This window comes from Lepidochelys kempii, chromosome 9, assembly GCF_965140265.1.
Source record: "Lepidochelys kempii isolate rLepKem1 chromosome 9, rLepKem1.hap2, whole genome shotgun sequence".
NCBI lineage: Eukaryota > Metazoa > Chordata > Testudines > Cheloniidae > Lepidochelys > Lepidochelys kempii.
Window position 1 is genome coordinate 20,017,171 of NC_133264.1, and position 23,467 is coordinate 20,040,637.

General features: G+C 41.6%; 1 long non-coding RNA gene across 1 annotated transcript in view; it reads right to left on the reverse strand.

The window, feature by feature from the left end:
• Window positions 1–14,890, reverse strand: part of LOC140916868 (uncharacterized) — a 312,726-nt gene extending 297,836 nt beyond the window's left edge. Inside the window, exon 1 of the long non-coding RNA XR_012160675.1 lies at window positions 14,841–14,890. This is a non-coding gene — a long non-coding RNA (uncharacterized lncRNA). The remainder of the gene's footprint in view (window positions 1–14,840) is intronic.
• Between the last annotated feature and the right edge of the window lie 8,577 nt (window positions 14,891–23,467).

Consider the following 23,467-nt stretch of genomic DNA (forward strand, 5'->3'; position numbering starts at 1 on the left):
ACAAATAACCTTTAATAACTGTGTAATATGGCCAAATACCTGAATAAAAATGGAGAGATGTAATGAGCCATCCTTTGTTACACATACTGAAGAACTGCAAAGAAAGGAGTTTTGTGGGATTTGCATGACTGTTCTGCTTTTTACATTTTGTAAGGAATTTGTTTTCCATTTATTGTAGTTCAGAATAAGAATAGGTTTCAGAGTAACAGCTGTGAAGTGAGCTGTAGCTCACGAAAGCTTATGCTCAAATAAATTGGTTAGTCTCTAAGGTGCCACAAGTACTCCTTTTCTTTTTTCAGAATAAGAATGCTATTGCATTAAATTTTGTTTTCCTTTTTCTTGACATGGGGTTGCTATTGATTTTCTTTAAATAATTATATTAATAAAATAATCACCATTATTTATTACCAAGCCAAAGAAAGGGCAAAGAAAGAGGACATCGGTGACAAGGACAAACATTTTCAAGGAAGGTTACTGCCATCATTTTTTAACATGTGAGTCACACTGAAGTCATTCGAACTAGAGAATTAGGCCATAAGTGTGTCAAACTTCCTCAGACATTTCTGTCATGTCGGATAAGAGTTTTCTTTATTCAAATATAATAGATTATAGCATGTTTACCATGTTTTGTACTTGTGTATTAAAATGATTATGATAATGTCCTACATATATTATTCTGATGAGTCTTTTCAATTAGTTATAAATTTTTTATCATCTAAAATTTGAGCTATATGGAAGATATTTCATTTCAGACCTGAATTCTTACAAATCCTGTGGTAGTCAATTTCTATAGTTTTGCAATAGGCTGGTCAAAAAATTTCCTTCAAAACTTTTTTCCACAGAAAATTGGGCTTTTTGACTAAACAAAAATTTTAATGGAAAGTGTCTTATTTCTTTGAGAAAAAAATACTTTTTTGTTGAAAAACTGAAAACACAAAAAGAAGCAAAAATTTAGGCAAAAAAATTACTGTTTTTTTGAATGTCCATATTTTTTGGCCATTTTTCCCCATCATTGGCAGTTTTCACCTTTTTTGGTATGAAGCTTTCCAATATAAAGTTGAAATTTTCTGTGGAAAAAATCTGATCAGCTCTACTTTACAATAAATTAATATTCAGAGGCAGAGTGGAAATAATACTACACCTTGAAAGATAATGATGTACTACTCAATTAGGGGGTATTTTAATTCAAAAGCATTACGGATTTAGAACATTTTATTCACCTAATAGTAAAATCACTCATTATAGGCTTAAATCTTCAACCCTTACTCAGGTTGAATAGTACTTCCTCACTTCCACTCGAGTTTCAATCAGTAGCCTAGCAGAAAACACATTCCGCTCATCACAGGGTCTCATGACAGGTTAGAATAATTACTATGCACTACCCAGTTACTTTCAATTACTGCTCATGTGAGTGAGGACTATAGAATTGGACCCTATATTTGAATTGTTTAAAGTTATAGCATTTTTAATAGCTAGTTTAAAGCAAAAGGAGAGGACATCAAAATGACAATTGACACCAAGGCACTTATAGTTTACAACTCTTGTATTGCAAGTGAATCCTTGGGCCTTCCTACTTCCTCCCTGATATTTAGTTATTTGAGATGAAGAAAGTCAACCTCTTTCAAAAAAGAGCAGTTATAGTTAGCATTATTAATGAGAAACAGCAGGCCTCTCTCTCTATTGAAGGCTGCAACCCTGTTTTCATTATAAGCATTTCTCACTGAGTTCACCAGAGGGCTTCAAGGAAGAAACTAGTTTTAAGCCATGATGGAGGAAATAAGTTTTCAGGAGGAGTTTAAATAAAGAGAGGGGTAGTAACTTTGAGCACCAATACAGCAAGGAGTAACACACAAAGGCAAGAATGTGAGAAAAATAAAAAAATGAGTGGTTAAGGGGAAAGTTTGGGGCAGGGGTGAAAGTAAGCTACAGGACTTACCAGTATGCTGGAGTCCTGAGCAGGGGGTGTGGCCTCAACCAGAAGAGGCAGGGCCTTAAATCCACTGCAGTAGTGGCAGCTGGGAGCCTGGAGCCCTTTAAATCACCCCCGAGCTACCAGCTGCAAAGGTGGCTGGGAGCCCTGGGGCTCAGGGGCAATTTAAAGAGCCCAGGGCTCCAGCTGCCGCTACCGCATCGGAGCCCCAGGCCCTTTAAATCACTGAGGAGTCCTGGGGTCTCCTGGCTGCCACCGCTATCCCGGGGCTCTAGGCTCTGGTAGAGCTTTAAAGGGCCTGGGGCTCCGCTGTGGTAGCAGTGGCGGGGCTCTGGCGGGGATTTAAAGGGCCCCAGAGCTCCAGCCCCCGCTACCCTCCCGGGGCCCTTTAAATCCCCGCCTGAGCCCTACTGCCGAAGCCCTGGGGTAGCGGTGGCGGGGCTCTGGCGGGGATTTAAAGGGCCGGGGCAGTAGCAGTGGCTGGAGCTCCAGGGCTCTTTAAATCCCTGCCAGAGCCCTCCCACCCCTACCCCAGGGCTTGGGCAGCAGGGCTCAGGCGGGAATTTAAAGGGCTTGGGGCTCCAGCCGCTGCTACCGCCCCAGGCCTTTAAATCCCCGCCAGAGCCCCGCCACCGCTACCCCAGGGCTCGGGCAGCAGGGCTCGGCGGGGATTTAAAGGCCTGGGGCGGTAGCAGTGGCTGGAGTCCCAAGCCCTTTAAATTCCCGCCTGAGCCCTGCTGCCCAAGCCCTGGGGTAGGGGTGGGAGGGCTCTGGCAGGGATTTAAAGAGCCCTGGAGCTCCAGCCACCGCTACTGCCCCGGCCGTTTAAATTCACACCAGAGCCCCGCCACCGCTACCCCAGGGCTCGGGCAGCAGGGCTCAGGCGGGGGTTTAAAGGGCCCCGGGGCAGTAGTGGCGGCTGGAGCTCTGGGGCTCTTTAAATCCCGGCCTGAGCCCTGCTGCCCGAGCCCTGGGGTAGCGGTGGCGGGGATTTAAAGGGCCCCAGAGCTCCAGCCGCTGCTACTGCCCCAGGGCCCTTTAAATCCCCGCCTGAGCCCTGCTGCCCGAGCCCTGGGGTAGTGGCGGCGGGCCTCTGGCGGGGTTTTAAAGGGCCCCGGGGCAGTAGCGGTGGCTGGAGCTCTGGGGCCCTTTAAATCCCCGCCATAGCCCCGCCGCCGCTACCCCAGGACTTTAAATTGCCCTCTTGGAAAGCCGGTCCTGGTACAGCGCACGGGATCTAACCGGTAAGCCGTACCAGGCCGTACCGGCTTACTTTCACCTCTGGTTTGGAGTGAACAGGAAGAAACCTGAGCAGCAATATAGCAGGGCTGAGTTGTTTAAGAGTGGATGAGAAATATATGGGTTTCAACGTGATGCAGAATGCAAGAAGAAATAAGGGAGTTGATAATAGAAGTGAGTATGGGAGGTTAGGTCATATATTTTTAACGTGGTAGAGAAAGAGTATAACTAGCTGTGGCCATACTGTGGATGTGTGGGGAAGAAAGAAGTGAATTGAATGGATGATAGGCAGGATAGAGTTATAGTGACTACTGAAAAGGGAGAATGAATGGAAGAAAATAAGGACTTTTTTTTTTAAACAGAAAGGCAATCTTAGAAGACAAGATGTAAAAATGAAACATAACCACCAAACAGCCAAAATAGACAAGAATCAGAACATTAGCTACATGTTGTCCGATGCATGAGCAGAACCAGCAAACCTCTTTGCTACTTAAATCTTGCAGCTCTGTCTTTCCTTTAACGGTATATGGTACACTATGGCCATCATCTGGAAAATGTAAAGCTATTCCTGTAGGTCTCCAGGTATCCTTCAGAGTTTGCAGGTGTCCTGTTAGGCAAGCCAGTGCACTGTAATGGAGATTCCCATCAGGCACCTATTGACTCTACAGGACCTGAGGGACATGCATGAATGGCTCTACTCTTTTCAGTCATAGACACTGTACCTAAAATAATCTCTGTACAGGTACGGCCTTTAACACTGATGACTATATCCATGATGCGTGGCTCAACATTCCCATGACCCTTCTGACTAGCCCAAGGAGAGAGGCTTTCCCAGGCTCAATGATGGCAAGTCAAATGACAAAGAGCAATAGAAATTCTTAAAGGGCTCTACTCAGTATGTATTAACTGAGAGATTCAGCAGGACCTTTAATTAAAATGTTTGTCGTCAGTGTCTGTAAGTGCTGTCCTGTGATGATAGGACTATCACCTAGAAAAATCAGGTTGTGTGGCATGGTAGCTTTCTCATTTCCTTTCCCCCTGTGTTAGCTGCTGTGCATTCCTGTACACTAGTACTGAGAACATCATACAGTAAGCTTAAGAGATGGATATATGAGCTATACAGAGAACACTTTTCACCCTCACAGAAGAATGATAAATATTAATGAATAGAACTGCAAGAGGGGAAGGTGTCTAATGGGGACACTCTAACAAATCATTGTCCTTCAGGCAGACAGTGAGTATATTAATGACACGCATGGACAACTGGGACAAGAATCCTCATGTTTCAGGTTTAAAATTATGTGTTACCTCATAGTCTAAACAAGATCTCTCTGGAGGCCCCTATTTTCTCTGTGTACCATCCATGAGAATGTAACATCATGCATATACATATAGGTATGTGCACGTATACACTCACAGTCAGAGTCGCTATAATGTAGTACCTCAAGGATCTGAGTTATTTCATGTTTTATTTAATATCTTCGTTAATGAGGTAGGGAAAGGGAGCAACACATGACATTCACAGAGGATGGTAAATTGGTCAGGGATGGTGTCCCTAGCCTCTGTTTGCCAGAAGCTGGGAATGGGCGAGAGCAGGGAATGGGCGACAGGCCCAGCTTCACAAAGCCCTGGCTGGGCTGATTTAGTTGGGGTTGGTACTGCTTTGAGTGAGGGGTGGACTAGTGACCTCCTGAGGTCTCTTCCAACCCTAATCTTCTATGACGGGATGGATCACTTGATGATTACCTGTTCTGTTCATTCCCTCTGGGGCACCTGGCATTGGCCACTGTCGGAAGACAGGATACTGAGCTAGATGGACCTTTGGTCTGACCCAGTATGGCCGTTCTTATGTTCTTATAATCAACAGGCCAGTATAACTTTGTAAAAAAACATAATTAGAAATAAATATTGAGTGAAAGGGAGGAAATTTGACAGTATAGACCTGCTGTAGTGATGAACAAATTAGATACAATATTGCTAGATTATTAGTTCAATCAGCATGGCACTGCAGTGCAATAAGGCAGCAAAAGGACTAATGAAGGGAATATTGAGCTATATCAGCAAAGCTATCACACCACACAGCACAGTTGCAATAAATCTATCTCTAAGCCATATTCAGCATCTCCCTTGGGACACTGAGCAAATCACTGTCCTGTCTCAACTTCCATTTCTCTATCTGTTAAATGGGAGCAATACCTATTCTCAAGGAGTGAGATGAGTCAAACTGGGCTTTTCAGAGGGATCCAATGGAGCTAAGTTTCCAGTCCCCCTTGAATTTCACTGCCGAACTTCCTTTGTCCCCTTTGAAATTCCTGGTCTTCACTTGTCTTCAAAGTATTTTAAGGTGCTATAAAAGTGTGAATTTGTATTTATTCTACTTTGTTTATTGTAGTGTTTGTTGCAGCTATGTTAGTGTATCTGTTTTAAGGAACAGAGAACCTTTCAAAGGTGCATGAGAAAACAAATTGGTAGAAATTCAGATAAGCTGTGTTAGAGCACTGCTAATTTTTAAAATTTATTTATAGGGGATATAATTTTGATCCTTTTCCAAAGATGCTGATATCAGTGATTATCCAGGGTGGCTGTTAACATATACATTCACCGATACGGAACTTGATATATTAGTTGAAGCGATAATCCAGTGAGAAGTTTATTTATAAGGGAGTGAACAAGGCTGATAAAAAAAAAAGATGGATTGCATTCACTGCTTCACTAACAGGATTAAGGTGAAGTGCTGAAGATATCAAAAAGAGATGAGCAACTCTGAAGGGGAACACAAAAATGAAGTTACACTATCTATGGCAAGAAAGCATTGTTGACACTTGACAGAAGAGTGCTCTTAAGTCTACCAACTGTGAAAGACACATGAACAAAAACTGCAAACTGCTATGTAGGCTTCCAAAAACGGTGGGGTTTTGACTCAGTGGCATATATAAGATCAAATACCTATTTAGCTGAAGTTTTGTCTTTATTCTGTTTTCTTTTTTTTACAATTGCCAGTGTGATATACTTTGATATATTTTTAAATAAGTTACAACACAGTCTTCTAAACACTGAAAACAAGTCTTAGTAAATTATGAACAAAAAGGTGGTGTAGTAGAGCAGGTTCTTCAACTGCAAGCCCAACTGCAGTAGTACAAGGGTTTAACCTGTAGATCAGTATGCCAGGAATCAATATGAAATTGAAGAAAAATATTCCATCTCTTATGCAAATGAGGTTCCAAAGGCAGCTTCTAACCAGACCAACATAGACTCCTTGTTCTCAATTGTTGAAGAGCACAGTGCAAGTCAAACCTAGATTTTCAGACTGAGAGAGAAGCCATAAATAAAGATTCTGCTCTGGGTAGTGAGATAACCTCAGTCCATATGCAAATGAAACTGCCTGTCAGGCTCCAGACTAAAATGGCTGTGTTGGATAAACGAATACAGAAAAAAAGTGAGAGATTTTCATTTGATTTGAACTTCAGATATTACATGTGTAATAGCCTTATAATCAAGTACTGCTAGCTGGTGGCGGCACTTTAAATCATAGTTGAGAATTAATGGTAAAACTTATAGCACAATTGACTCATCATGAAAAACACTCTGTGGATTGAACAAAAAAATTAGTCGAGCAATAAGAAAACAGAGAGACAAAGGCCATACTCTAAAGCGATGGAAAAACTCTTCTGTTGTAGAAGTAGCAGTAAAGGGGAATTCAAGTTTCACTCCAAACAAATTCAGTTTTATCAATAATGCAAATGATAGTCTTCTGATCTCCTTAATCCTCCACGTAGTGGAAGGAATATAAATACTGTAAGATTTTCAGTGGTTTAGTGGAATGGTCTTTCACCTCTGGAAATAAGAGTTCAAATCCTTATTAAATCATATAAAAAGGAGGAGATTAGTGGCCTGATACTTGTCCTTATTTGATCATCTCACAAAATAGAGCATGACTGAAAGTCCTTTTCAGAGAGAGAGAGCAAGAGAGAGAAAGAACTGGAATGGGGCAGTTTGCGGTGGAGGACAAAGGATATTGTCTACACTTCAAGCTGGAGATGTAATTTCCAGCTCAAGGAGACAATTTCACTAGTGCTCATCAAGCTAGTGTGCTAAAAATAGAGTCTGGCTGCAAGAGTGTGAGCAGTGAGTGGCGGGTTAGCCGCCCCGAGTACGTACCCATCCAAGATGCCCATCCCACCATTCACACTTCTGTGGCCAGACTCTATTTTTAGCATGCTAGCTCAATGAGAAGAGGTGTGTCTCTTCAAGCTGGAAATTATCCTCCCAGCTGAGAGTGCATACACACCCTGTGATTTGTTGGCGGAGCTGAGAAACTTGCATAATATGCAGATTCAGGAGAACCAGCTGGAATTTTTTCATTAAATATATTCACCCCTTTAGGGTCTATCTTCACTTCAAACTAGTGGTGTGATTCCTAGCTTGCGCAGACATACTTACAGTAGCTCTCATGTGAGCTAGCATGCTAACAGCAGTCGTGTAGCTGCGGTAGCATTGGCAGCAGCAGCAGTGGCTTGGACTACTTGCCCGAAATGTGTATCCATGGGGTGCAGGTGGGTTTATACTCGGGGCAGCTAACCTATGCCGACACTGTCCATGCTACATCTTTCTTTTTAGTATGCTAGATCAAACGACAGCCAGCATAAGTATGTCTGTGTGAGTTGCGTAGATGTAGACTCAGTTAAAACACTGCGGTTTTTTCCAAATATTTCATTGAAATAAATGTATATTTTTTAAAAAATGAGCCTAGAGTTAGGCTCCTAAATCCATATTCAGGCACTAAAAAAGTGTCAGATCTTCAAAAATGTTAAGAACATGATTTCAGAGGGAGCAGGTGACTACTTAGCGCTGCTGAAAAATAAGGCCAAATGTTTGTGTGCATAAATATGGTTCCTGTTTTTGAAATCAGACCTTTAGTTCATGGAATTGTTGCAATAAGAACAAAAATTCTTTTTTTGATAACAGTTCTTGCCCTTCTCCCAAGACTACTAGCAAAATTAAGTACAAAATCATTCATCAGCCCAGAACTTTCATTTGTCTATGGAAAAATACAATTCAAACTTCAAATATTCACTTCTATTCTGTTTTTGAGTGGGCTCCAAATTTGACAGAGCCATTTCTTCACTTCCTAACAATATTTTCCCACTTGCAGACCAACTAATTCTGTTAGTGCCTTACATTCATTACCACTAATATTCACTCAGCGCCCCCCCCCCAACACAAACAACAAGCGGATTCCTCTAACCAGCAAAATATTGACACCATAGAATCATAGAATCATAGAATATCAGGGTTGGAAGGGACCTCAGGAGGTCATCTAGTCCAACCCCCTGCTCAAAAGCAGGACCAATCCCCAATTAAATCATCCCAGCCAGGGCTTTGTCAAGCCTGACCTTAAAAACTTCTAAGGAAGGAGATTCCACCACCTCCCTATGCAACGCATTCCAGTGTTTCACCACCCTCCTAGTGAAAAAGTTTTTCCTAATATCCAACCTAAACCTCCCCCACTGCAACTTGAGACCATTACTCCTTGTCCTGTCCTCTTCCACCACGAGACTAGTCTAGAACCATCCTCTCTGGAACTACCTCTCAGGTAGTTGGAAGCAGCTATCAAATCCCCCCTCATTCTTCTCTTCTGCAGACTAAACATAAAAGTCAACTCAATTCACTAAGAAAAAGTTTCTCCATAGGCCTCATGAAATTCACTGCCATAGGAGGTAAGGATACCAGTATAGAGTCTATGGCCCCATGTCTATAGTTTTGTTTGCATGTACCATGCTGACATTCCCAGGGTTAGTTTCTGCATGCTGCTGTCTGTAAAGTGATTTTTTTACTTATTGTGTTATCTGTTACTAGTAGCTGAAAGCCCATACTGTTGCATCGGTGTTGCAGTTGGGCCAAGTAATTCGCCATCTGTGCAGTCTCCCTCATACAATCAATGAAATCGTTGCATGTAAATTAGCTACAAAGTACAGGTGGTGACTGGTTATGTTATCTTTGATATCATGATTGTCTAAGACTCTTAATATGCCTTACTGTATCTGTAAACCGGACAAGTGTAATTCATAAAATCAAAATGACTGAGAACTTAAAAATTGGATGGTAGGGTGCAAATCCCACTGACGAGTCAAGCAAGTGATATTCTGAACAAGAGCTCTCAACCATGCTTGTAGCTTTTTTCACCACTTCAGACAGACTCAGATATTCTGGGCTTCAGAGTGACACACAAACAGGTGACAGTCCTGGAATTGTATTGTATAGATGAGGTGTAGGCTTCCCATTAGGGCTTTGACAGGTTCTGACAGAATCCTTAATGCACCCAAAATACGATTCAAGCAAACTTTAGTCGATTTAGGAAAAAAACTGTTACCATACTGCTAGCAGAGTGAGATCCCTAGAGTGAAAAGTGACTTGGCCAACTACTATGGAAGAAAGAGACAGGCGTTCACAGTTAAAATTAAAGGTGTCAAAAAGCCAAAATATACTATTTACTACTTATTCTTTAAATTAATTTCAGAACAGTCTAGTTCCAAATAAATTTTTCATGTGTACTTCAGTGTCACAGGGTAATTGCCCAAAATAACCTGAGCTAAGATCACCCTGCCACAAACTACCTAAACATTAATGAAATGTTTCTGTAAATTACTTTCACTATACAGGTAATTGCAATGTATTTCCAGTCCTACAATTTTAGGAAATTCAATCTCACACACATACATATACAGTCTATCTAATGCTATCCAGTTGACACCTATCTAAGAAAAACACAGGTTAGGGTGAAGTTCATGTTCCTTATGAATCGACCAGTGCCACAAAGGTGACTTTAGAATTGCTTTTGCGACATGCTTTCACTTAAATTATAGGTAAACATTTCTATTCTGCCTTGTCAGAGGCTGGTTATTTTGTTTTCCAGTTACCTCCCTGGGATTTCACACAGTTTCTTGAGATTACCATGTGGGAATTTTTTTTCTCACCTGTATGCTTTTATTAAAACATTTTAGGCAGAAATTTTCATTTTTTTTTCCTCGAGACAAGCAAGTTAAAAACAGCATGGACATGTCCATCTTTGGAAATAATTCTGAGCTCTGGCTAAGACATAGCAATTTTGCAGTCTCACACAGAACCCTAAGGAAAGAGTTACCCACAAAAAGTCCACTCTTTTGTATTGCCCAGTATTTGCCACTCGTTCTGTTTTGCAGCCTTCTATGGTACCAGGAGGCTGAAAGGACTCAGTTGCTTCTCAGATGGGTGATTCTTCCCTTTCCTTTTCATTTTTCTCAGCCCAGTAGGGCTTCTTCAACATATATGACTCACACAAGTGACAAAAAAACAAAACAAAACTAAAGGTCTGCCCACATGTAAACATTTTATCTAGAACAAAGGCCACATTTATGAGTTAGCCACTTACTGATAAGAAATGAAGAAAACCATTGACTCTGTAGAGTCACAACCTGGTCCTGCTCCCTCCTTGGCTCTGGGATGGAAATAATCGATACCATAAGAATGTGTGGCACAGCTTGCTTCCATGGTATTCCAGTTCAGTTACACTATCTGATGTGCGGGGTATGGAACCTTGATGCTGCCCACTCCCAACCCCTGCTGTCCCTCTCCCCTAGACTCCCCCCCAATCACTGTGCTACCCCAAAATACTCTGTGTGAGCATGCAGCAAAGGTCACTGTGGAGATTGTGGGGAATTTCTGTATTGTTTTTATAAAAAACTGCGTCACTCCGTATACCCACTTACTGTTGTGCTGCAATCTACCTCTTCTCAAAGATTTAGCTTCTTTCGTGAGACACTCCTTATGCTACGTAGACAGAAGTGATACCTGAGGATCTCCCTCTGAATGGAATTGTTGTTAAAGATCACCAAGAACTGAAGAGGCCTAACCCTAGAAGAACAATTTGCTAGCTCCAATCTGGGTGAAAATAGTTTGACCCCAGCTGGTCTGCAGGGGAGTTAGGGTTTGAAGGAAGGGGTGAGAGGCCACCATTTGACTACTAGACCAGCTGAAGCTGGTTGCAGGGGTCAGAGAGGAAACACCATGAGCTTGAGGAGTGAGGCTCAGGAGAGGGAACTTTGAACCTGAAAGGGCACTGACCCAAACCCCAAAGAACACTCAAGCATGGTGAGGAAACTGAGGCAGGGAATAGCATACAGATGTTTATTGTTTTGCTTAGATCAGTATATCTCTTGTGCTCTCTAAAGAAGAGTGATTGTTTTAGAAATTCTTTTGTCTATATGTCTGTTTGCTTCAATTATCAGGAGTCCCTGAAGGTTTAAAATATAAACCAGAGTGCGCACAAGGGTGGAGTTCTGAGGGTGAGGGGTCCTTAAACTTCTAGAGAATCTTGTGGGGTTCAGCATTGGTCTTGGGGTCTGGGCAGCTGGACTGCAGGATCCCATTTCTTAAAAGGGCTACCAGACAGACAGAGTATGCCTAGAGGGCAAGGAAAGACAGTGCTGGAGCCTACTAAGACCAAAGGCAAACTTAAATACACAGATCAAGCCTTGGAATCCAAACACAGCAGCCTGGCGAGTGTCCAGAAGAGGAAGCCCAACAGGGTTGTAACAGTCACATTATACATTTTAATGCAGCTTTCTAATCATTGCCATATAGCCCCAGTCCCTCCACACACACAAAATGTTCTAAAACAGAAATAACCCATAGGTTGAATAATCTTCATTTTCCTCTTTAGAATGACATTTAAATGTCTATAAACATTCTTTGCTGGTTTTAGGTACTAATGTAATTCTTTTGGAGTTCTGTTATTTTATTGTAAATGTCTTTCATTACAACTTGTTCTTTGGTGTGACTTTTTCTTGTCCTCCGTGAGTAGGGTGACCAGATGTCCCAATTTTATAGGGACAGTCCCGATTTTTGAGTCTTTTTCTTATATAGGCTCTTATTACCCCCCACGATTTTTCAGATTTGCTGTCTGGTCACCCTATCCGTGAAGATATATTTTTGGTCTCTGAGACAAGACACTAGGGTGCATGATCAATATCATGATTAGTTTTGGCCTAATCATTGTGTTTCTTTTACTTCGGTACAATGCGTTATTCTATGCCTATCATTTACTTGGGATTTGATGTTGAATATACATGCTCCATAAAAAAATTAAAAACCTTAACACTAGCACATAACTAATTTTTGCATTTCAATTATTTTGTTAGTAGCATGCACTGGCTTGAAAAAATTATTTGGAAAGAAAAATGCAGGCCTTATTTTCAGCTTGCATTAGCTATTTTCCAGTTAATCAAGTCCATACTGTCCAGCAAGAAATACTAACAGATGAATCATGTAAGGAGTAACAAGAAGTAATACTTTCAGTTCCCATTAGTATGCTAAATAATACATGATAAATACTTCCACATAGCTGAGAATGGCATTCTTTAATGGCCTTTACAGACATATGGTTAAAACCCTGTAGGGTGACTTATTTGAATTTAGATTTACAACATCCGGTATGAAAATATAGTTACAGCTCAGTTCATTGTTTAAACATGGTAGAAATTGGTCTCATAGAAGAATGGGGTCAGTCCTGCAAGCCTTATTCACAGTGGGCTTCATTGTTCCTTGTAGGCCCAGCCCAGAGTGAGGAGCTAGGAGCTGTCCCTATTACCACACACTTTTCTTGGGTATAGCTTACTACTACTCCCTGTGTGGCAAACCAGCTCTGCTTAAGGTTCATTAAGTGCACTGCTCCTCACTCTGCCTTGTGGAATACCTTCCTTTACTGGGTGCAGTGATGCCAGACTCAACATCCTGTTCATTTCCTTCTCCCACACCCATCTCAGTTCCTCCCTCTTGCTTGGAATCCCAACCAACTCCAGTGCGGAAATTCCTTGCCCCCATCCCACAGCATTCAATTCCCTCCAAAAACTCACTAATTCTGTAATGCACAGACATTATCAGTCTTGTAAATACCTTCTCTGTCACACATGTGGGAAAGACGGTGAGATCAGGAAAATATTAGCAACAAAAACCCAACCCAAGTTAACAGCTTTCTATGGGTTGCAGCAGGGCTCACATGTCAACAGAATAGCTAGTTATTAGATAAGGTGTCAGTAAATGATACTCACAAATATGGCATCGGCTCCTGGGTTTGTAGGACCAATACAATTTTTTTTTGCTATGGATTACAAACGGCTTCTCCTGTGCAGCTCTTTCATTAGAGCTCTTGAACTGATTATCTCTGGGTGCTTATTGGTGTGTCTTTTAGGTCCCTATTCTGCACTGAGAATGACTCATGGACTTCATTGCAGTCGGGCTATGTGTGTGGTTCTCAATGCAGGACAGGGCTTTTTACTGAAATCTCCAAGGAGCAGGAACTGTCTATATACCCATACCTTGTACAGCACCAAGCACACTGTCTATACCCAATGAATAATAATAACGGTTACTTGAAAGATCTAAAAGAGCATTCAGATAGGAAATGCTCACCATTTAGTATCTTAGGGCTTGTTTACATGACAAGTTACTGCACAGCAAGCAGGGGTGGGAGGTTGTTAATATACAACACATAGGCTTGCCACGCAGAAACGTCCCATGTGAACACTGCCACAGTGCAGTGAATGTTGGAGTGTCATTTAATGCTAAACCACATTCTGGGACTTTCAGCTTGCTGCATCCACACAGGACATTACTGCATGGCAAGCTGGTGGTGCTCTGTAGATTCACACAACTATGGTTGTTGTGCAGTAACTTGTCATATAGACAAGCCCTTAGAGTGCAGCTCAAGGGAAAATTTACAGAGCCACTTGACCTGAATTATACACTCTTTTACAAGAGATGTCTTTGAGATTTATAGCATGGGAAACCTTTACATCTTGGATCTTTAACATTAATATTCTGAAAATGAACATTTTAGGTAGGCTCAGATATTTATTTCAAGCTCTACCCATTATGATTCTTAACACTTTATTAAAGATCCTATAAAATAATTTACAAGATACACCTGGACCAATGAACCAATGAAAGACCCATGAATAGAGAAATGCATCTGGCACTCACATGGAATTCCACAGGGTCTATCCACAGTCAGTTGCAAGATCAGGCTTTTATAGGAGATGGTTTGTTGTGAAGTGGGGAATTCTGAATACATATGGCAGAACTTTCATAGATTATTTTCACTCAGAAAGGAGCAAATTAGAAAACATTACAGGAATATAGAGAATAACAGGATTAGAAGTATTGCTTGGTATTGACAAAACTGATCACTACCACTTAGTGCTTATACTATGGCTACTATTGCTAAGGACTGGAAATCGGAGTATATTGGTCTTTTAATAAACAATTCACTAAAGTGAGAGACAGAATTTAAGATAATTAGTTTTAGAAAGAATTTCTTTATTACGGTTCTACAAACAGCATTTATTTGTGCAGGAAGAGCCATTACATTACAGATGCTCCCCAGGTTACGCAAGACCCGATTTACGCGAATTCACACTTATGGAAAAAGTTCCATAAGCTAGAAACAAGGTTTGGTTTTGTTTTTTTTGCGTAACGTTCAGGTATACGTTTCCAACTTATGCAAAATTCGAGTTACGCAAGGCTTTCCAGAACAGAACGATTGCGTAAGTTGGGGAGCGTCTTTATATAAAGAAAAAATATTGTCTAATGTTATCCCAAACTAATATATTATACTGTAGATTTAAATGAAACTTACCTGATCCTGTGAACAACCAGTGTACTGATTACGTTCTTTTTCATTGTAACCTGCAATTAAAAAAAAGTTTGGGAAACAATAAGAAATCAATTCCTATATTTTCCTATGTTAGGTTTTCTAGCTAGATCCAGTATTGGGCCATACATTGGTCATTCTTAAAAACAAGTCAGTCTGCTTTTAGAGACAGATATTACTGGTTTCAGATATGTAAGTATAGGACAGAACTGAGGTCTGGTCAAAAAATTTCCTTAGAAACTTTTGATGGAAAATTGAGTTTTTGATCAAAGAGATTTCATAGAAAGTCTGCTTTTTGGAAACTGAAAAATGTTGGCCAAAACCCACAAATGTTTTATTTTTGCCAGTGTTCATCCATTTGTTGTTGTTTTTCAGTTTTTGGCAACTGAAGACATTTCAATTTGAGGGGGGCTTCTGTTTTTCAATGAAAAGTCAAAATTTTCCACAACAAATTTCAATTTTTCTTGTATTCTGCTGAGATTTTCTGCAGAGAAAAAATCATTTTATGACCAGCTCTTGTAGAGTATTTTAAAACAAAATTAGTTTTTAAAAAGTGAGATGATTATTGTTGGTCACTATGGCTTTCTTCCTGTTACCTACTCACACTGGCTGAAGAGCCAGCTACCATAAGGCTTATTAGCAAGTTTAGCTGTTTCAAAAGTGAGTCGCTGCAACAGAACAAGTAGCAGCTCTGACACAGTAAGTGGCGGGCATAATCCAATAGCAAACATCAATCTGTGCCCTAGTGGCATGAACTTCATAACCAAAAATATGAGGAACATATTTTCCCTGTGGAGACACATGACATATAGGTCAAGACTTCAAAGTTTGGCACTCCCATAAGACCTGAGGTACCAGTGGTGATAAACAAATGCAGTGGGGACAAGCTGCAGAAGTAAGACGTTCTGAGGATGATGAAAAAGGCAGAGGAAGAAATTTAAATATCGTTCTGTGGCAGGAGGCCAACATAGTTGGATTGAAATTGTACAGTTCTAGATTACGGTGGAAATGAGCAATCCCATGTAAAGGCTTTCAAGTGATCAGCATATTTTTCCACTGCTTTGTTTGTAATGGCTTGTGCTGAGACTAGACTCTACTGCTGTATTTTGGATAGCAGAGTCATACACTGGTGACTAGTGGCCTGGTTGCTGGTAAGCAGCTAGTCTTTATCTTTGAAAGCCCAAGTTATTGAGAAAGAGATTTTTAAAACTGTGCAGCAAAATAACTGTACTGCGTGGTACCATACATGTTTATCACTTCTTTCTTAGGCGCTGACTTTCTGCTCTCATCTGGAATGGTGGCAGATATGCAGGGTAGCAGCATCGTGTCCCTACTGTTGAATGGTTCTAAGAAACCAGCCACCCATACCGGGTGTTGAGAGAGAATGAGACTTGTAAAACCTTTCATACAAGAACAAAGATCACATCTAGCAAAGGATCACATACATGAGCTGGACATAACACATGTAAATGATCGTGCAATGAACAGAGCAGATGTTTGGCCCAGTAATCAGCCATCCAACCACATCTCGGCACATTTGTTCTAAAGCATGTGAAAGTGTTCAATTTCCCATACCTCTCGTGTGGACATGTGGAACCCTCCTTTGTTTGCCACCCCCCCCCCTTCCTTTTCCATTTTCTTATGCACTTTTCCACCTCATTGCTAGATATCAGTGCACACAACAATATCTATGACAAGATTAATATAACTGTCGCAGGATAGTCACCCTGCTCCTGCCCGGCGGGGTTAAAAGCAGCCCAGGAGAGGGCTGCTGCTGGGGAAAGGCTGAATGGGGAAGCAGTCTCAGATTAGGCCACACCCTAATCAGGGCCCAGTTGGCCCTTATAAGAGAGCAGTGGGCCAAGATCAGACACTCTCCCACTAGCTGAGGAGGGGGATGGACCCAGCTGCCTGGGAAGCCTAAAGGTAGTGGAGTAAAGCAGGGCTCGGGAGATGCCTGGGGAGCTCTAGGCCAGCAACTCCCCAGGCTGGAGGTACTGGGTTGCAGGGAAAGGCAGCAGGTCAGAATCTCCCTTGCCTATGATGACTGGCTTGTACAGACTGCATTCAGCCCCAGTGAAAGGGGGCTAGATGGTGACTGGCAGTAGCCCATAGGCTGAGGCAAGGTGGGGATAGAGGGTGGGGGTTCCCTGGGGAGGGGAGACCCAGATCTGTGGGGTATTGCCTGGAGGGGCAGCACCCCAGATAAAAGGGCACCAGGGTCCGGGAGGGACATGGGGGCCAGCGGTAGTGAGGCACCAGCCTGCAGAGGGTGCTCCAGGTCAAAAGAGCTAATTCCCAGGATGACCGACAAGAGGCGCTGCAGCAGTGAGTCCCGCACTGCCACAATAAGTATCAATTATACTAACCCCCCTGAATTTTAAGAGCAATGCACATTTTAGGTATGTGTACACCCCAGGTCACACAGGTTGAGACAATCAGAAAGTAGTTCTTAAAATAGACAGCTGCTTTGCCATTGTTTTATAACACTAACAGGTTATTCATTAAAAGAACAAGTCCATAATCTGTCTCATTATTTTTCATCATGTTGCCTCAGGGCCAACCAAGAACGGGACGCCATTGTGCTATGCATGGTACAGGCACAAAGTACTAGACAGCCCCTGACCTAGAGAGCTAACTATAGAAATAGACAAGACAGACAGGTGGGGGAAGGGATATAACGCACAAGCAAAGCAAACAATGTGACACCAGCAAACATCATGTTAGTTCCCCATTTTTGAGGGGGAGGAGTTACTTAGGGGGCATAAGCTAATTGGAAGGACAAGGGAAGGAAAGGGGGTGAGGAGCCAGGTTGGGGAGAAGAGTGTAAGAAGGGTAGGTCTGGACTGAAGCTGAAGTGAAGAAATTGTGAGGGAGAGGGTAGGCGCAAACAGCCCATCAGCACACAGCAGAGAAAGTCCAGTCAAAACTGTAGAGAGTTCTCTGAATGTCCAGAGGTCCTTGCTGTGGCTGCTCCTGTTTCTACCTGCAAGAGTTTCTGACTGGCTCCTCTCTGCACATTTTCCTCAAGGTTGCATGGTGGGGAGACAGCACCTGGTTCCTAGTACCCCCAGAGGTACCACCATTCTAAGTCCAACCGAAAGTTGAAGGGAGGATCTGGCTGGACGTCATTTTATCCACTATGTCTCCAGTGCAACACTGACTGCTTTTGCTAGTTCTGCAGCTTCTTCTACTGACTGGGGTCTCTGGCTGGTTCCTCTGCAGTTTCCTGTGTGGAATGGGAGGGTCGTGGTGTCCCCAAAGAGAGGAGGGTTCACCTGCACAGTTCTGGGTCAAAATGGCTCATTTTGCCATTCTCTCTCTTGTAAGCCGAGCTGCTGCTATTGCCAGATCCAGTCCCCACCAATAAGCTTTTCTGCCTTCATACTGTGCAATCTACCTTCTTGCCAAGAGAGCTGCTTTCTTGCGAAGAACAACTACATCTCCTATCATCCCTTGAGGATTCCTAGATCTTACCTTCAAAGAAAGCAACAAAGTGGATCAGAAATGCGGTAGTTTCTGAGTCTTGCGTGCTTATGCAACAATAGTAATAGCAATACATTCATTAAGTGTATATGTTTATATATTAGTAAATTAGCACAAAGTGGCCTGGATCCTGTAGTCATCATGCAGTCAAAATATTACTCACTTCAAGTAGGAACTGTCCCTGTATATTAGGCCCTTTACATTTCCTATGAGTGCCTTTGCTTTTACATTGCGTGTATTATAAAACCAATATATACATTTTTAAAGCTGACTTTATGTATTGAGAGAGACTATTGGGTCAGCTGCTTGTCATAATTTAGGATATGTAGTAGACTGAAATAACATCATTTCAGTATGATTTATCTTATTTTAATATTTGTTTGGTTTAATCAGATAAGATTTAAAATCAAGGGAGTTATTTCAATAAATTGTTTTTGAGTGCATCAATTTAAACAGAAGCCTGACAAATGGAGAACAGAACCCTCAGTAGCTGGAGAACAATACAACTAAAAATTGCACATTGTGGAAAAAAGTTAGGGAGAAAAGAAAAGAAAAGTCTAGGATTACTTTGTTTGAACAGTTCCCAATTTTAAAAAAAATGGAGAAATGCATCTTCAAAGAGTTTTGAAAAGGCAAATACTGTCTGTTCAATCAACATCCATGATCAAAGAATAATAGAAGTGAAAAAAAATGTTCAGACCCCAGATGACTGAAAATGTACATCTTTAAACCCATTTGATTCTATGTCCTTATCATAATAATTAAAATGAATTCATTAAAAATTGACAGTGGTAACCTTTTAATACATTGCTATAAGATTTAACCATTAATTTCAGAGTATTTCCAATTAGAGGTTGGATTATTTTTTTAATAATATTTTAATGCCATTTCTTATTACAAAAGCAGTTTCATCTTTTTATGGTCTGTGGAGTATTCATGGAGAAATTTGTATAGTCTATCTAAAAAACACGGCATGCCTGAGATGTGGCATGGCTGTTTATCTTCTGATTATCATTAATTGGAACATTTACTCGATAGTCTCAATATGACTAAATGAATGAGGTAGCTTATGTGGTCTTCATGAAGAAGTATGACTAAGTATTTGTGATCTCACATAAATGATCTTGAGTAGGCAATAATTGCAGCGAATATGCATTTTTTCCATGAGAGACACTGGAAATTCACTAGTGAAATAATGGATTAGAGAGTAAATATTTCATTTAAAAATGTCCCCTCAGTTCATACGTGCATTAGTCATTGGTCTAAAAACACCCATGGTGTGGTGAGCTATTTTCTGGATACCTAGGTAGACATATACTTGGTTAACAAAAGTGCTTCAATATTCTGGGTTTCAGTTTCCTCACAACAAGCATAAACACCAGTAAACAGTTTTCTTTACTGAAACTAATTGTATTTTCCTAAAAAAGGTCATAGGCCACTGAATTAATAATGTGTATTTCACTCATTATTTCTCTCATGTCGATTTCTTGCACCTGTGTTGGTTTCACCTTGTTTTCTTCTGTGCACTATGAGAACAAACAGGAGGTTAAGGACTAGTTTGCACCCCTGCCTAAAGGGGATATGCAGGGGTGTTTCAGTAACTGAACCTAAAAATGTACTCTAATTTGAACTCAACAGGTAAAGGTTCATGAATTGTCACAGTGACCTCTTATATAAAATGTTTAAGAAGATGCAAGGAGGAGACAGAGAGACTAAATTAATCTAAACAAAGATCTACATCCTTGACCTCGAGGGATCACCAACAATGACTGATACCAACCAAGGACTACGTTAAGCTCATGTTTGGTAAACAAGGGGAGTGTGGGACAAGAAATTAGGCCTAACTAATGGACAAAATAGTGAAGGAGGGTGAGCTATTCTGCACATCATGCCTTTTTTGTGGCCCTTAAAAAGACATTTTGGGGGAGAGAAGAAAAGAGGGCTTCATTGTGACATGCAGACCTTGACACATCAGTGGGGATGCTTGTACCACCAAGCATTCCAGCCTGATACATGTCTTCTCCTCCCTCATGTGTCCTCATAGCAGGTTGGCTGGAGTAGCATTCCTCCCCACCCCCGTGGAACTTTCAAGTACACCGATACAGCCACAGGTCTCCCAAAGGGGAAGAAGTCTCTCTTTAGTGTCCTCTGAGGTGGGCTTCACTAGTCTTCCTATGGGGCACGTCTGCCCTTTCCTTCGGGCTTGGATCCCAAACAAACATTCTCTTAGGGCATGTCTACTCTGCAATTAACACTTGATGCTGGCCTATGCTGCAGAGCAATACAATTGAAGTGTAGATGTTAAGGCTTGGGCTGAAGCTTAGACCTTGAGACCCCATGAGGGGTGAAGATCCCAGACCCCACCTCCAGCCTGATCCTGAACATCTATGCAGCAATTTTATAGTCCTGCACCCTGAATGCAAAACAGGTGACACAGGCTAGCTGTGGGTGTTTTATTGGAGCATAGACATACCCTTATTCAGGTGTTGCTCGCTCTTGGGGTTTAACTTCTCCACCCCAGTGGCTGCTCCAGCTAGTAGGCTTGCAACTCTGCAGAGAAAGCTCCTTTCAGGCTGAAAGACAGAGCTCCTTGCTTCTTCCTGGCCAGTCAGCCTGAATTTTGTCTTTGGTGCAGCAGCCTCATCATACAAGGCTGTGACCACCATTTTCTTCATTATGTTTAGCCAAGTTTATTTTTTCCATGTTTTTCCATCCTTTCACTCAGTCCAGTACCTTTAAGGAAACATAGCAACGTCGTCTTTGCACTGTTCCATTTCCATGATATTCTCATTAGTCCCATTCAGGAAAAAAAACAAAACAAAAACCCCAAACTTTGATTCCAAGAAGACTCAGATTTCCATAAAGTAACATTCCATAGAATACTGCCCACAATGCCACAGAACATGATCAACAGTTTCTTTGGTTTTGCACACATTACACAGCCCACAGCCTTGAACTGAGCCAGACTCTCTCCTTTTATTCCCCATCCAGGTTTGACTTTGGCTACAGGTATAGCAGTTTGGGGCTAGCTAGGCCCATAGGACAACCTCTTCTCTTCTGGTGTGGGGCCTCTCTGCCCCATCACGGTCCCTTTCTGTTTCACCCATTTCTCCCTCTTCTACCCACACATATTATCGTTACTCTGTCCTCTTGCAGCTTTTTACCTGACCCTGAAATCAGATGCAGCACATGGTAAGATGAGACAGCCCATCGAACTCTGCTCAGCCTGAGAAGGAGCACTGAACAAGTGGGACTGACTACATGAACCAAATGACGTCCCTGACTGGTTAGGCTAGCTGGGATTCAGAGAGCAACAGCTTCCATGGCCAACCTGCCAGCACAAAGCATCTGTCCATGACTCACTAGCCACCCAATATCCTCAGAGCATCAACAAAAGCCATTTTTCTTCTCCCCCTTCTATGTTTGTTGGTTTTGTCAAAAGCAGGAGAGTGAGTATTATTCCCAACTCAGATTTGGGCATGTTCAGTCTACAAGTATTTTCATGTGCACATTCCTTTTAGAAAGAGGCATAGCTCAGAAAGCAAAGTAAGATGCTCCCACCATTTGTCCAGTAACACCTTTTGTAACTGTAATCCGTGCTCTGTCACAAGTCCTGTAAACATGCCAGGGCAAGAACAGTGCTTTGTATATTGCTTCTCTGTATATGATTGAGAATATTTTTTTTAAGACGGAGAAACTAAATATGTACCATAAGTGCAGTAGTAAAAATTAGAGATGATTCAAACTCCTTTTAACAATAGCTAATGACCCTTGCTGAAAACCTTTTACTTTAAAATTAAATGTAGGATACAATGTGTAAATTTTCACATTCATCTGGTTAGCTGCAGAAATGTGGGTCTGATGGTTGAAACCTATATTTGGCTCTTACCCTGTGAAGGAACTTGCAGTGGGTTTTAAGGTCAATCCAGCACTTTCAGGATTGAACCTTTATTATCAATGGCTTTTCCTTCCATAACCAGAGTGACCATTACAATGTTACCTGTCCTCCTCTTCCCCATTCCTCCCAAAAGAACAAAAAAAATCAACACACACACACAAAAGAAAGAAATAGAAAACGTAACAATCCTAATGGAAACAATGCTTTCTATGACCCAAAAGGGGAAAAGAACCATACTCCAAAAAGTCTCCTAGGACAGAGAGGTAGACGTGTTAGTCTGTATCATCAAAAAGAATGAGGAGTACTTGTGGCACCTTAGAGACTAATAAATGTATCTGAGCATAAGCTTTCATGGGCTAAAACCCACTTCATTGGATGCATGCTGTGGAAAATACAGTCAGAAGATTATATATATATATATATGTACACAGAGAGAACATGAAAAAATGGGTGTTGCCATACCAGCTATAACAAGAGTAATCAGTTAAGGTGGGCTATTATCAGCAGGAGGAAAAAAAAACTTTTGTAGTGATAATCAGGATGGCCCGTTTCCAACAGTTGACAAGAAGGTGTGAGTAACAGTAGGGGGAAAATAAGCATGTGGAAATTGTTTTACTTTGTGTAATGATCCATCCACTCCAAGTCTTTATTCAAGCCTAATTTAACGGTGTCCAGTTTGCAAATTAATTCCAATTCAGCAGTTTCTCGTTGGAGTCTGTTTTTGAAGTTTTCTTGTTGTAGTATTGCGACTTTTAGGTCTGTAACCAAGTGACCAGGGAGAGTGAAGTGTTCTCTCACTGGTTTTTGAATGTTATAATTCTTGATTCTGATTTGTGTCCATTTATTCTTTTGCATAGAGACTGTCCGATTTGGCCAATGTACATGGCAGAGGGGCATTGATGGGACATGATGGCCTATATAACATTGGTAGATGTGCAGATGAATGAGCCTCTGATAGTGTGGCTGATGTGATTAGGCCCTATGATGGTGTCCCCTGAATAGATATGTGGACAGAGTTGGCAATGGGCTTTGTAGCAAGGATAGGTTCCTGGGTTAGTGGGTTTTTTTGTGTGGTATGTGGTTGCTGGTGAGTGTTTGCTTCAGGTTGGGGGGCTGTCTGTAAACAAGGACTGGCCTGTCTCCTAAGATCTGTGAGGGTGAGGGATCTTCCTTCAGGGTTGGTTGTAGATCCTTGATGATGCGCTGGAGAGGTTTTAGTTGGGGGCTG